This window comes from Artemia franciscana, chromosome 21, assembly GCF_032884065.1.
Source record: "Artemia franciscana chromosome 21, ASM3288406v1, whole genome shotgun sequence".
Lineage (NCBI taxonomy): Eukaryota > Metazoa > Arthropoda > Branchiopoda > Anostraca > Artemiidae > Artemia > Artemia franciscana.
Window position 1 is genome coordinate 22625052 of NC_088883.1, and position 14173 is coordinate 22639224.

At 37.3% G+C, this 14173-nt stretch overlaps 1 long non-coding RNA gene across 1 annotated transcript; it reads left to right on the forward strand.

Annotated features, from left to right (window-relative positions):
• The first annotated feature begins 309 nt into the window (after positions 1 to 309).
• LOC136040634 (uncharacterized) lies at positions 310 to 6567 on the forward strand. Its single transcript, XR_010620845.1, has 2 exons — positions 310 to 790; positions 6328 to 6567. It is a non-coding gene; the product is annotated as an uncharacterized LOC136040634 (long non-coding RNA).
• The last annotated feature ends 7606 nt before the right edge of the window (positions 6568 to 14173 follow it).

Below are 14173 nucleotides of genomic sequence, written 5' to 3' on the forward strand. Positions count from 1 at the left end.
TTTTTTTCTTTTTTTTTTTTTTTTTTTTCTTTACCGAACTAAGTATTTATAGTATACATTACAATATAATACTCTTCTGATCTTGTCAAGTGCCTGACAAAAGGTTCTTTAGAAGGGCAGTCCAGTAGACGTGAACCAAATATACCCTCGTTCAAAATTTGATTCAATCCAAATTTCAATTTTCAACCCATCAACTAACAGTGGTCCCCCAATTACCTAAAAAAAATTCACATAATACCAATCTATTAGCTATATACAAGTTCATAATTTTTCCTTTTTCGATTTCAAACACCATAATTAGTAGTTGCCCTGAAAAATTAAAAAAGTACACCAGCTTTGCCTGAAAAACTTTATTGAAGACACGGCTGAATGTGAAAATTGCCTTTGCTTTTGAAATTTATTCTGCTTTTCAACTGGCTGCAAACTACCACGTTTTCTTATATTTTCTCATGCTGTCGATAAATGAGTTTCTTAAATTGAAATTGCTGGAACTCAAATAAGGAGAAATAATATGTAAAAATATTGTACAGATATGTAAGTTTCTGAACCGTCTCTATTTGACATTACGGGAGAATAAGGACACGGAAAAAAAACGAAGCTATCCACAGCAAAAAAGAAAATAATAATTTTGCAAAAAAAATCTTATTTGAGCCATGATTTCAATGAGGCTTTTTCAGGAAAAGACTTCGCGCTTCTGATTTTTATTTTTTATTTTTTCTTAGCAACTAAGCGGATTTGAAAATTGTTTCCACTCAACCAATTTTGCCTAAGAAAGCTATAATAAAGAAAGGTCAGTACTTGGAATTCTATTTTTTTTTCTTTTGTTGTCCTGTTGCCTTGCATTGTCTTGCTTTGCCTGCTTTGTCTCCGAACTTATTTAAGAAAACGCTCTAGTATGTTACTTCAAAAATCTAACCCAAAATACTACTCGAACCTTATTAGAAACTATATAGGATTAATCAAAATATAGCTTATGCTTTGTATACAAAATATTTTGTTGCCAAACCCCAATTCAGCTCAGGTTCGTTTTGATGGAAATTGGCATTAGGGCATTGTCAATAGTCCTTATCGAATTTACTTGTTATGGCACTTGGTATTAACCAAATGACATATAGCAATCGCCAATTCTGTCGGTCTGTCTGTCTGTCGGTCCCGGTTTTGCTACTTTAGGCACTTTCAGGTAAGCTAGGACGATGAAATTCGGCAAGTGTATCAGGGACCGGACCAGATTAAATTAGAAGTAGTCTTTTTTCCGATTTGACCATCTGGGGGGGGGGGAGTGGGGGCCGGTTAATTCGCAAAAATAGAAAAAATGAAGTATTTTTAACTTATGAGTGGGTGATTGGATCTGAATTAAATTTTATGTTTGGAATGATATTGTGTCTCAAAGCTTTTATTTTAAATCCTGACTGGATCTGATGAGATTGGGGGGAGTTGGAGGGGGGAAACCTTAAGTCCCAGTTTTGCTACTTTAGGCACTTCCAGGTAAGCTAGGACGATGAAATTTGGCAAGCGTATCAGGGACCAGACCATATTAAATTAGAAATAGTCGTTTTCCCGATTTGACCATCTGGGGGGGAGTGGGGGGTCGGTTAATTCGGAAAAAAATAGAAAAAAATGAAGTATTTTTAACTTATGAGCGGGTGATTGGATCTTAATGAAATTTGATGTTTGGAATGATATTGTGTCTCAGAGCTCTTGTTTTAAATCCCGACCGGATCAGATGACATTGGGGGGAGTTGGAGGGGGGAAACCTAAAACTTGGAAAACACTTAGAGTGGAGGGATCGGGATGAAACATGGTGGGGAAAATAAACACAAGTCCTAGATAGATGATTGACATAAACGGAATGGATCCGCTCTCTTTGGGGTAGTAGGGGGGGGGGTATTTCTGAAAAATTAAAAAAATGAGGTATTTTTAACTTACGAACGGGTGATCGGATCTCAATGAAATTTGATATTTAGAAGGATATCGTGTCTTAGAGCTCTTATTTTAAATCCCGACCGGATCTGGTGACGGGGGCGGGGAGTTGGGAGGGGGAAACCTAAAACTTGGAAAACACTTAGAGTGGAGGGATCGGGATGAAACATGGTGGGAAAAATAAACACAAGTCCTAGATAGATGATTGGCATAAACGGAACGGATCTGCTCTCTTTGGGGTAGTTGGGAGGGGGGTATTTCCGAAAAATTAAAAAAATGAGGTATTTTTAACTTACGAACGGGTGATCGGATCTCAGTGAAATTTGATATTTAGAAGGATATCGTGGCTCAGAGCTCTTATTTTAAACGCAACCGGATCTGGTGACATTGGGGGGGGGGAGTTTGGAGGGGGAAACCTAAAACTTGGAAAACACTTAGAATGGAGGGATCGGGATGAAACTTGGTGGGAAAAAAACACGAATCCTAGATACATGATTGACATAACCAGAACGGATCCGCTCTCTTTGGGGTAGTTGGGGGGGGGGGGGTAATTCTGAAAAATTAGAAAAAATGAGGTATTTTTAACTTACGAACGGGTGATTGGATCTCCATGACATTTGATATTTAGAAGGATATCGTGTCTCAAAGCTTATTTTAAATCCTGGCCGGATCTAGTGACATTGGGGGAAGTTTGGGGTGGGGAAACCTAAAATGATGGACAACGCTTAGATTGGAGGGATTGGGATGAAACTTGGTTGGAAAAATAAGCAGAAGTCTTGCATACGTGATTTACATAATTGGAACGGATCCGTCCAATTGGGGGGGGGGGGGGTAATTCTGAAAAATAAGAAAAAAGGGTAATTCTGAAAAATAAGAAAAAATGACGTATTTTTAACTTACGAAGGAGTGATCGGATCTTCATGAAACTTCATATTTAGAAGGACCTCGTAACTCGGATATCTTATTTTGAATCTCAACCGGATCAAGTTAAATTGGGGGGGGGGGGCAGTTGGGGGGACCGGAAATCTTAGAAAATACTTAAAGCGGTGAGATCAGGATGAAACTGGATGGGAAGAATAGAAACCTCTCTAAGATACGTGACTGACATAACTGGACCACATCTGCTCTTTTTGGTGGAATTGGGGGGGGGGGGTAATTTTGAAAATTTAGGTATTTGTAACTTACGAAAGGGTGACCAGATCTTAATGAAATTTAATATTTAGAAGGATCTTGTGCTTTAAAGTTCTAATTTCAAATTCCGACGAGATCCTGTGACATTCGGGGGAGTTGGAGGGGGAAACCGGAATTCTTGGAAAACATGAAAATTGGGGTATTTTTATCTTACGAATAGATGATGGGATCGTAATGAAATTTGATTTTAGAAGGAATTCATGTCTCAGAGCTCTTATTTCAAATCCCGACCAGATCTGTTGACATTGGGGGGAGTTGGAGGGGGAAATCTTGGAAAAACACTTGGAGTGGAGGAATCGGGATGAAGCTTGGTGGATAGAATAAACAAATGTCCTTGATACGCGATTGACAGAATCGTACTGGATTCGCTCATTTTGGGGGAGGGGTTCAGTGATTTGGCGAGTTCGGTGCTTCTGGACGTGCTAGGGCGATGAAAATTGGTAGGCGTGTCAGGAAGCTGCACAATTTGACTTGATAAAGTCGTTTTCCCAGATTCGACCATCTGCAGGGCAAAAGGGAGAGGAAAAATTAGGTATTTATAACTTACGAGTGGGTGATCGGATCTTAATGAATTTTGATATTTAGAAGGACTTTGTGACTCAGAGCTCTTATTTTAAATCTTGACCTGCACTAAGCCTCTTATTTTCCTTTTTAAATCAATCTATTGATTCATAGAATATTGTTAGAGCTCATACCATATGATCTCTTGGCTCTTAGCTCTTCTCGCCTCGTCACAAGTGCCATATGAGCTCTTACCTCTTGTTTTGAGCTCTTAGCTCTTGCACACTTCCAAATACAGCTTTCCCTCCCAGTCTTTGTGTGACTCAAGCTTATGCGCTGGGATTGATTTTGGCAGTGGCTATACCGTTTGCGCTGTGGGAGGGGAATAAAATAAAAGCCCTCTCCCTGGAAAATGATAGGAAGCGACCTAAAAATCTACTTTGTTTTATTCCTTCTACCCTTAGATCTTTTCCTGTTTGTTTTTTTCGAACGCCTAAGGCAAAAAAATAAAATGCACAATTTGATTCGTTTGAGGTACACCCACAAATTCTGGGGCTTTTCCCCAGCCTTTGTCTACCTCAGGTATACCACAGGAAGGTGTCACTTTAACTTTGAGGCAGGGTGTTCCTTTTCACAGAAGAAAGGGATTCAGACAGAAGCCCCATCCCCCCTAGTTAAAAATACCAGCCTTAAATTGTTCTTTTGTGCTCCCTCCCCCACCCCACAGGCTGAGCCTATGCGTCCCTGGGGATAGGGCTGTAAGTTGTGCCTTGGGGGCATGTTAGGTTTCTATGGAATAGAATTTACGGAATTTTATGGTATAAACTTCAGATTAGGGTTATTAGATTTAATTTTTGCTCGTTTTGAGTTTGACTCAGCTATTTATTAAATTAAAAAAAAAACAGGTTTTGTAATTGCAAGTAAGGAGCGACATTTAAACGATCAGAAATTATTCCATATATGAAAGGGGTTGTCCCCTTCTCAACACCTGGCTCTTTGCGCTAAAGTTTGACTCTTTCTTACAACTCTACTTTTTAAATCAATAGAAAACTTTAGCGTAAAGAGCGAGGCTAAACGGTTTTTTGGCTAAACGGTTTTATTTCACAGTTTTGATCAGACAATTTTGATAAAAAAAAGGGTGGAGGAGGAGGAGGCCTAGTTGCCCTCCAATTTTTTATTACTTAAAAACGCAACTAGAACTTTTTTTACGAACGTTTTTGTTAGTAATAAAATATACGTTACTTACGAATTAACTTGTGTAATGAACTTCTATATTTGTATATTTTTAATAAGTATATGAAGGGGTTTGCCCCCTCGTCAATACCTCGCTCTTTTCACAAAAGCTTAAATTTTGTCCCAATTCTTTAATAATGACCCGTGAATCACAAAGGCCGTACAATAAATAGTTAAAATTACTAAAAATACTTTAGCATAAAGAGCAAAGTATCATGGAGGAGATGAACCCCCATATTTACATAATAATTTCCGTACTTCTTAGGTTTTAATGCTGCTCCTTACTTTCATCTGAATTTTCTTTTGTTATTTTTTTTTAATTAATGCTAGAAAATCCTGCAGCCCCTTCATGGAAATTCTCTTCTCTCATGACAAACTCTTCCAAGCAGAGATCCTCCCACGTTAACTCCCTCCCCCTCAACACAAAAAATTCCCCCTGGAAACGACTGTACACTTCCCAATAACCCTTACTATATGTAAACAATGGTCAAAGTTTGTAACTTAGACCTAATATTTTTTGTCACTTAAAAAGGGCACTATAAATTTCAATTTCTGTTAGAATTAGTCCTCCTCTGACATTGTAGGGCCACATTTTTGTAGATAGGAGCTTGAAAATCCTGCAGTAGGGTTCTCTGATACGCTGAGTTTGACGGTGTCATTTTCGTTAACATTTAATGACTTTTAAGGGATGTTCCCTGCTATTTTCTAAAATAAGACAAATTTTCTCAGGCTCATAACTTTTGACGGCTAAGATTGAACTTGATGAAACTTATATATTTAAAATCAGCATAAAAATATAATTCTTTTGAGGTTCCATTTTTTAATTTTTTTTAAAATTCCATTTTTTAGAGTTTCGGTTACCATTGAGGCGGGTCGCTGCTTATTACAGCTCCTTGTCGCGAACTGTTCGATCTTAATCTCTGTTTGTCTTGAGTTTCATTTATTTATGAATATATGTAAAACTAGTGGTAGTTTTACGCTTGGGAGATGATTAACTTTATTTTTGGTTTAATGTAGCTCTACTTTTTTTGAAAAGATGTCTTGTGGAAAAAGTTTTTAAATTAATTAAAAGTAAAGACATAGATGAAAAAATTATAGTAGTTTCATTTAAATGTAAATGCAGCTGTATTACAGCAAGCATGCCAAATATAGTGCTCAAATTTGTTATTTTTTTTTTGCAAGTAAAACTAAGCTAAGTTAAACAGGATTGAAACGCAAGTAATTAAGCAACGCAGTTCAAAACCACAAGGGTGGAAGTAGGTTCAATAAGGTTAGTTTTGGCCCAAGATTTGTTGCCTTTGAATGCTTTTGCTTCATCGGCCTCCTTGGTAGTCGGGTTAATTTTAGATATTCGTTATTCTTATATTCTTCATCATTTATTCTTTTTATTTGTCTATTCTTTATTAGACGCTAGTTATTCTTTTTTCTTTTTTTTTAACTCTTCGCTTCAAGATTTTCATTTTTTTTTCTGTTTTCTTTCAGGTCTATTAACTGTTATCCAGTGATTTGAGTTATAGATGGTGCTTAAACACAATCACAGGACAACAGTATAGACTACTTTGGATTCAAATACAATCACATGCAGATGCTCTATTCGCAATGCTCCAGTTTATTCAGAATGCTCCATTATTAAAGGAAGATTTGGCTTAATGTTCGCTTCACAAGCACCCAGTATCAGTACCTTTTTTGTTTTTTATCATGAATAAAATTAAATCTAATGCATTGTGGGAGTCTTCTCTTCTAAACTAGAGCCGTTCAATAGAAAAACTACAAATAAAGTCTTACTATCACATAGGGTGTGCCATTGCTACCGAAAGCACCGCCCAACCTTCTCCCTCGGAATGTGTACGCGTACCAGCTTACATCTTGGTCTTGTGGGATAAAGACCAACACCAGATCAAATTGGAACCTTTAGAGTCGTCCAACGATAAAACTAAACATTCAACCCATACCTGGTTAACGAGGGAGGCCTGGCCATAGCTGTAATGAAAGTATTGAAAAGCTTAATTTAATGATGCTCCTTGTAACGAGGAGCCAAATTTCTTTAGAATATTTAAGGGTCAAAAAAATTTGTTGACAATTTTCTGTTTCAGTTTATCTTCACCCTATTAGGTTTTTGGGAGTGCTTCATGAGTTTATTGTGGGGGGCCACTACAATGAGACAATTGAAGTCTCTGCAGTGTATGTATTTTAAAAAAGTAGTCGACTTGAAAGCAGTTTGGCTCTTAAAGATAACTGTCTAGTGAAGGCAGCTCACAATAATTTTTTGAAATCTTCTAAAAAGGCGAGGTGGCCAAAACAGATTAAAGCCACGCTGGAAGAAGCTGGCTTCTCATGGGCATGGAATAATGACTAGGGTCCCCATTGCAAACCTAATGATTTCCTTGGCATGCTGGATTTGGTTCTTTACAATCAGGAGATTAAAGTAGCCTATGATTTTATAACCAGATTAAAGTAATGTATTGAGAGGAGTTTTAATTGATACTGAACCTACCGTGGAGCGTCTAAGGTGTTGGTTGTAGGTGTTTGCAAATTTTATGCCATAGCGTAGGGCACACTTGGATTCTTATGATGAAAATGGCTTGGGAGGCTGGTCTGCTTGCGCCCTTTGTTGGGAATATGGGAGAGACGAAGAGTATTTTATGAGTAATTATAAAAGTTTGGAAAATTTACAGAATTGCTTTTTTGGAGTGGATAGGGTGCATCATGGCTCCCATTTATCTTGGAGACCTTTTGTAGGGAGCTAATTATTATGGTGGAAAGTTTTGTAAAGAATGATTTAGAGGGGGCTACCCCTCCTCATCACCCTGCTTTTCACGCCGAAGTTTGACTTTTTGCTCCAATTACTTAAGAATGACTCCTGAAACACAAGATCTGTTTAATTAGAACAATAAGCTTTTTAAAAACTTTAGCATAAATAGCGAGGGACTGAGGTGGGGCGACCCCTCGTAAACGTAACAATTTTTGTTCGTTTTAAGTTTTAAAGTTACTCCTTGATTTCAGTTGAAATGAAAAATTGTTTTTCATTTTATTGTTTAAAAGACCATATGCCTCAATGACGATTTGAAGGCAATTATATCGCAGGGCCATTGGTGAAATTTTTTGGCTCTTGATAAAATAAATTCTTAAGATTTGAGTCATATGTGTAATTGCTGAGAACATCTTGTTTTCATAAGAAAGTATTAATCAGAGCCAGCCTTTGGGGGTGGCAAGTGGTATAACCCCACTAGGCCTGCTCATAATACCCCATTGACGCCATTGCTCCAAAAACCCCACTGGGGACCCGCGCTAATAAACGTGTTACGAATTATAATCACAAATTGATTTTGTGACTTCACGAGGGGCCTCACAGGAAAAACAGTAAAATCTAAGGCTGGAGTATCCAAATATGCCATCCCTTTTTATGGCACTTGATATTAACCAAGTGACATATAGCGATCGCAAATTCTTTCGGTCTGTCCCGGTTTTGCTACTTTAGGCACTTCCAGGTAAGCTAGGACGATGAAATTTGGCAGGTGCATCAGGGACGATCAGATTAAATTATAAATAGTAGTTCTACCGATTTGACCATCTGGGGGGGGGGGGGAGTTGGGTTCCGGCTAATTCGGAAAAATAGAAAAAATGAAGTGTTTTTAACTTGATGAATGGGTTATGGAATCTTAATGAAATTTGATATTTGGAAGGATATTGTGTCTCACAGCTCTTATTTTAAATCCTGACCAGATCCAGTGACATTGGAGGGGGGGGGGGCTAAAATCTTGGAAAACCCTTAGAGTGGAGGCATCGGGATGAAACTTGGTGGGGAAAATAAGCACAAGTCCTAAATACGTTATTAACATAACCGGAACGGATCTGCTCCGTTTGGGGGAGTCAATTCTGAAAAATGAGGTATTTTTAACTTACAAAGCAGTGATCGGATCTTTATGAAATTTGAAGTTTGGAAGGATATCGTGTCTCAGAGGTCTTGTATTAAATCCCAACCGGATCTGGATAAGTTTGGGGGAGGGGCGGAACCTAAAGTCTCAGAAAATGCTTAGAGTGGAAGGATCGGGATGAAACTTGGTGGGAAAAATAAGCACAAGTCCTAGATACGGGATTGACATAACCGGAACGGATCTGCTTTTTTTAGGGGAGTTGGGGGGATGAGGATTTATTCTAAAAAATTAGAAAAAAATGAGGTATTTTAAATTTACGAAAGAGTGATCGTATCGTAATGAAATTTCATATTTAGAAGGACCTCGAAACTCAGATCTCTTATTTTAGATCCCGACCGGATCCAGTGTCATTAGGGGGGGGGGTGTCTTGGAAAACGCTTAAAGTGGAGAGATCAGGATGAAACTTGGTGGAAAGAATAAGCACAAGTCCAAGATAGGTGACTGACATAACCAGACCGGATCCGCTCTCTTTAGTGGAGTTGGGGGGTGGGGATAATACGGAAAAATTAGAAAAAATGAGGTATATGTAACTTACGAACCGGTGATCAAATCTTAATGAAGTTTGATATCTAAAAGGATTTTGTGCTTTAGAACTCTTATTTTAAATCCCGATCAGATCCGGTGACATTGAAGGGAGTTGGAGGGGGAAGCCCGAACTCTTGGAAAACGTGAAAATCGAGGTATCTTACGAATGGGTGATCGGATTTTAATGAAACTTAATATATAGAAGAATCTTATGTGTCAGATCCTCCATTTTCAATTCGAATCGGATCCGGGGACATAGATGGTTGGAGGGGGAAAACAGAAATCTTGGAAAACGTTTAGAGTGGAGAGATCGGGATGAAACTTGATGGGAAGAATAAGCACAAGTTATAGATACGAGAACGACATAATTGGTATTCATCCGTTCTCTTTGAGGGAGCTGGAGGTTGTTAAGTTGGAAAATTAACGTATTTTTAACTTAAGAACGGGTGACCGGATCTTAATAAAATTTGATATTTAGAAGGAACTCATTTCTCAGAGCTCTTATTTCAAATACCAGCCAGATCTATTGACATTGGGGGGAATTGGGGTGGGAAAAAGGAAATCTTGGAAAACGCTTATAAATGTCGTAGATACGTAATTGACGTAACCGGAGTGGATCCACTCTCTTTGGGGGAGTTAGGTGGTGGGGTTCAGTGCTTTGGCGAGTTTGGTGCTTCTGGACGTGCTTGGACGATGAAAATTGGTAGGCATGTCAGGGAGCTGTAAAAACTGACTTGATATAGTTGTTTTCCCCGATTCAACCATCTGAGGGGCTGAAGGGAGAAGAAAAGTTAGAAAATTGAGGTATTTTCAACTTACGACCGGGTGATCGGATCTGAATTAGTTTTGATATTTAGAAGGACCTCGTGACTCAGAGCTCTTATTTTAAATCCCGACCGGGATTAAGCCTCTGATTTTCCTTTTAAAGCAATCTATTCATTCTTAGAATTTTGCTAGAGCTCATACCATATGAGCTCTTGACCCTTCCGACCGTGTCACAAGTGCCATTAGAGCTCTAAGCTTTTGTTCAATTATCGAACAAGCGTCAATTATTAACGCCTTTGTTATATTGCCCCCTTCCTCTCCCAAGATTTTACTTATTGATGCCCATGTCATATTGAGCCCCTCCCCTTAAGATTTTTTTCTAATATCTTCTCTAGAAGGAGAAAAGCAAGTGCAGCTTGGACGTGGCTCATTTGTTCACTTTTCCTTTTATCTAGCTCGTTTTGCACTTCACTATTTTTAATCGGTATTTTTTTATTTTATAATCATATTCCTATTTATCATATTTATTCCTATATATTCCTATTTCAATTAACTCGTTACGGCCCAAGGCAGGTCAAAGTAGGCCTTTGAGAAAGATCATGGCAGGAAAGAGAGGAGAACTTTGAGCTAGGACTTCGCTACCCAGAACATTTTTTTTTTTGTAGTGTAATATTGTAAGTGCTAGTTTTTATTTTCGTAGCGTAACATTTCAGTGCGAAAGTATGCCTCCAGGCATGTGTACTGGTTTGTCATATCTATCTATGTAATTGTTGCAAATAAAAAATTAGCTATCTAGTTGTGTGCTAGAGTTATAGATATTCAGTTTTAATTTTACTTACATCATTAGAATTTTTTTTTCGTATTAAACGAAGCTGAATTTTTTTCGAAGTTCAAGAAAGGGCAGTCCCTAAAAATATTCTAGTATACCTGCTTGAAAAAAATAATAAAAATTCGCTCAAAATTAGTCTCATTGTATAATTTTACACCTTTAGAAGTTTTCTGATGTGCTAACTTCCTTGATTGAAATATTTGCAGAAAAAGGATGTAAATTATTTTACAAACGAACAGAAATTAAAAAGAAGTTTAAGAAAAACTTAAAAGTTGAAACTTAAAACTGAAGAAGTTTAAAAAGAACTAAGAAATTTAAGAAGTTTGAGAAAACTTATATCGAACCGAAATTATTCCGTATATGAGAGGGGTTGTCCCCTCCGCAACACCTCGCTCTAAGCTAAAGTTTTTATCATTTTAAAAAGTAGAGTTGTGAGAAAGAGTCGAACTTTTGCGTAAAGAGCGAGGCGTTGCGGAGAGGACAACCCCTCCCATATACGGAATAATTTCTGTTCATTTTAAGTTTTAATGTCGCTCCTTACTTGCAGTTAAAATACTTCTTTTTTTTTAATCTATTCAGAGAAGGACGGTGTCATATGCCATGAAAATAAAGCCGTGAAATATATACCAGTAAGTTTCTTCTTATTGTTGGAATAGAAACATTTTTCGGTTTTGATGGATTAGAGTTGAGGTCTGAAAACTCATTATCTTAGAAGTTTATTGACAAAGAGGGGGACATGTTTTAGGTGAATGGTGCCAATAATGCTAAAGTAGAGCGCTGTTTTTTTTTCTTATTCATCGTAGGTATATTCTTATTAAAATAGTGGTCTATTTAATCGTCCTGTATTTATTAATACAAAGATCTAGGTGGGATTTTATTGGCAAGACGACGAATAATATATATTTTTTTTTGTGATATTTGCAAGTAAAATTGAATGTGTGTCCAAATCCTTTGACACTATAGACCGCAACTACCCCGAGTTCTAAGGTATCTGGTTCTAAGGGTATATACGAATGCATTTATTTATTTGAAGACGAAAGCTAAAAGGATGAGCATGCAGTTGGTGGTTTCTTCATATACTTCAGATACTTCTCTCTGACATAGGCTATATAACTCGACTTCACCTAGCACGCCATAGACTCTGGCTCGTGAACAAGCAAAACCATCCTTTTTGGCCCCAGGCAAGAGTTCTGCGGAGCTTTCCAAAATGTAAAGTCATATTCATCAATCCGGCCTGAGGTTCACACTTTCCGTAAAAACCGCACAGGTTAGACCCTTACCTGTCTCCAGGAATAATCTGAAATCGGCAGCATAGGAAAAAAAACCGGGACAATACCAAAGTATTGCTCTCGCAACACAATTAATGAAGCCTCAAATGAATGAGCCTCGTCAGATGAAGCTTCAAAATAATTGTCTAGTGCAGGGCTTCTTGAAGTTTAAGAAGTTTAATGGAGTTAAAATTTTAAGAAGCTCTGGTCTAGTGTAACTGTTTATTTTGTATTGGCTGCGTGAATGTTTGGGCAATTACATCTGATTAAATCTGATTCCAGCAATTACATCTGGTGTTACAAAGGTCTCGTTTAAGCATACTACTCGCCTACTTTAAGCAAACCCTATTGCGGAAACCTCTCTAGTTTCATCAGCTCAAACTAAACGCCAGAAGGAAGACATTGCTTTGGTTAGCAAGAGATACTACCTATGTCCTAAAACATAAAATATTTTAGGTGATGGGAAACCACATTAGGGAAATCTCAAGACACCCTTGTAAACTAATAACCTACGCGAAGTGACTGAATTGTCTGAGCCGATGAAATAAATCCTTTTATTGCAAACTAATAGTAATTACGACACTTAAGGTATGTGGCTTCTGTGTCAAACTGTGAGGAACCAGCTGAAATCAGTCGGGTGCCTGCTGCCTGAGACGCTTAAATCAATGTGGTCTCTATCGGTGTGATTATTCGAGGTAAGCATAAGCATCCTTTATGTACTGGATTTCCAGCATTCCTTTGTCGGTCTGAAAGTAGATTTCTTCGAAATGGATACAGGCAATAATATATGTTGCTAACAGCAATTCTTACTTGCAACATTTACTTGACCCTTTTTAACTGTTACACAGACTTGGAAAAACATAAGTAGAATAGCGGACTATCTGGAGAACTTACAGAAAAGAAAAAGAATTAACGGGTAATAAAAAAAAACAATAATTTTTCTCGATAAATGTTTCGTTGGTTTTTCGTTCAGACAAAATTAAAACTGCTATAATTATTCATCTGAATTAAGCGCTTATGAAAAATATCGCAGTGAAGTATTTCATGCTCCATACCTACAATCCTAAGACTAAATAATATGTTTTTGCTTCCATCGTGCAAATCTTTTTAGTTTTAGTTTTAAATTGCATCTGCCTTCTCCTGCACGCCCTTGCGTTTGCTCATCATTATTGTGCTCATGTATATTAAATTCCTCATTAGTTCAGAACCAAATTAGTTTGAAGGCCCCTAATTATTAGTTATAATGGGAGACAAAATCGGAGCCAAAGTGTATTTCTATCAAAATATATTGGCACTTCATTAGTTTTGCAAATCTGTGGAAAAAGAATATTAAGTCCCTAAGGCCGTTGAAAAAGGCGCTTGACTTTCAACGTTATACAAAAAAAAAAAAATCAGACTAAAGCTAAGATTTAATTTAAGAGTATGTTTTGAAGTTTTCACGCCTTATAAATATTAAATAAAATAAAAAAAGTTTTTTAACTGAAAGTAAGGAGCGACATTAAAATTTAAAACGAACAGAAATTACTCCCTATATGAAATGGGTTGTCCCCTCCGCAATCCCTTGCTCTTTACGCTAAAGTTTTTAATTGTTTTAAAAAGTAGAACTGTGGCAAAGAGTCAAACTTTAGCGTAAAGAGCGAGGGATTATGGAGGGGACAACCCATTTCATGTAGGGAGTAATTTCTGTCCCTTTCAAGTTTTAATGTCGCTCCTTACTTTCAGTTAAAAAACTAGTTTTTTTTATTTAATTTCTGAACGTTTTTGAATTAATGCATGTTTGGTTTTGGCTCTCCGCACATAAATTATTAACATGAAATTTGCATATTAATTCTTTTTTTGGCTAAATGGCTTTCTCATAGTTTTCATTAGACGATTTTGAGAAATAAGGGGTGGGGAAGGAGGCCTAGTTGCCCTCCAATTTTCTGGTTACTTAAAGAGGCAACTAAAACTTAACGTTTAACTAACGTTAACTAACGTTTTTATTAGTAAAAAATATATGTAACTTA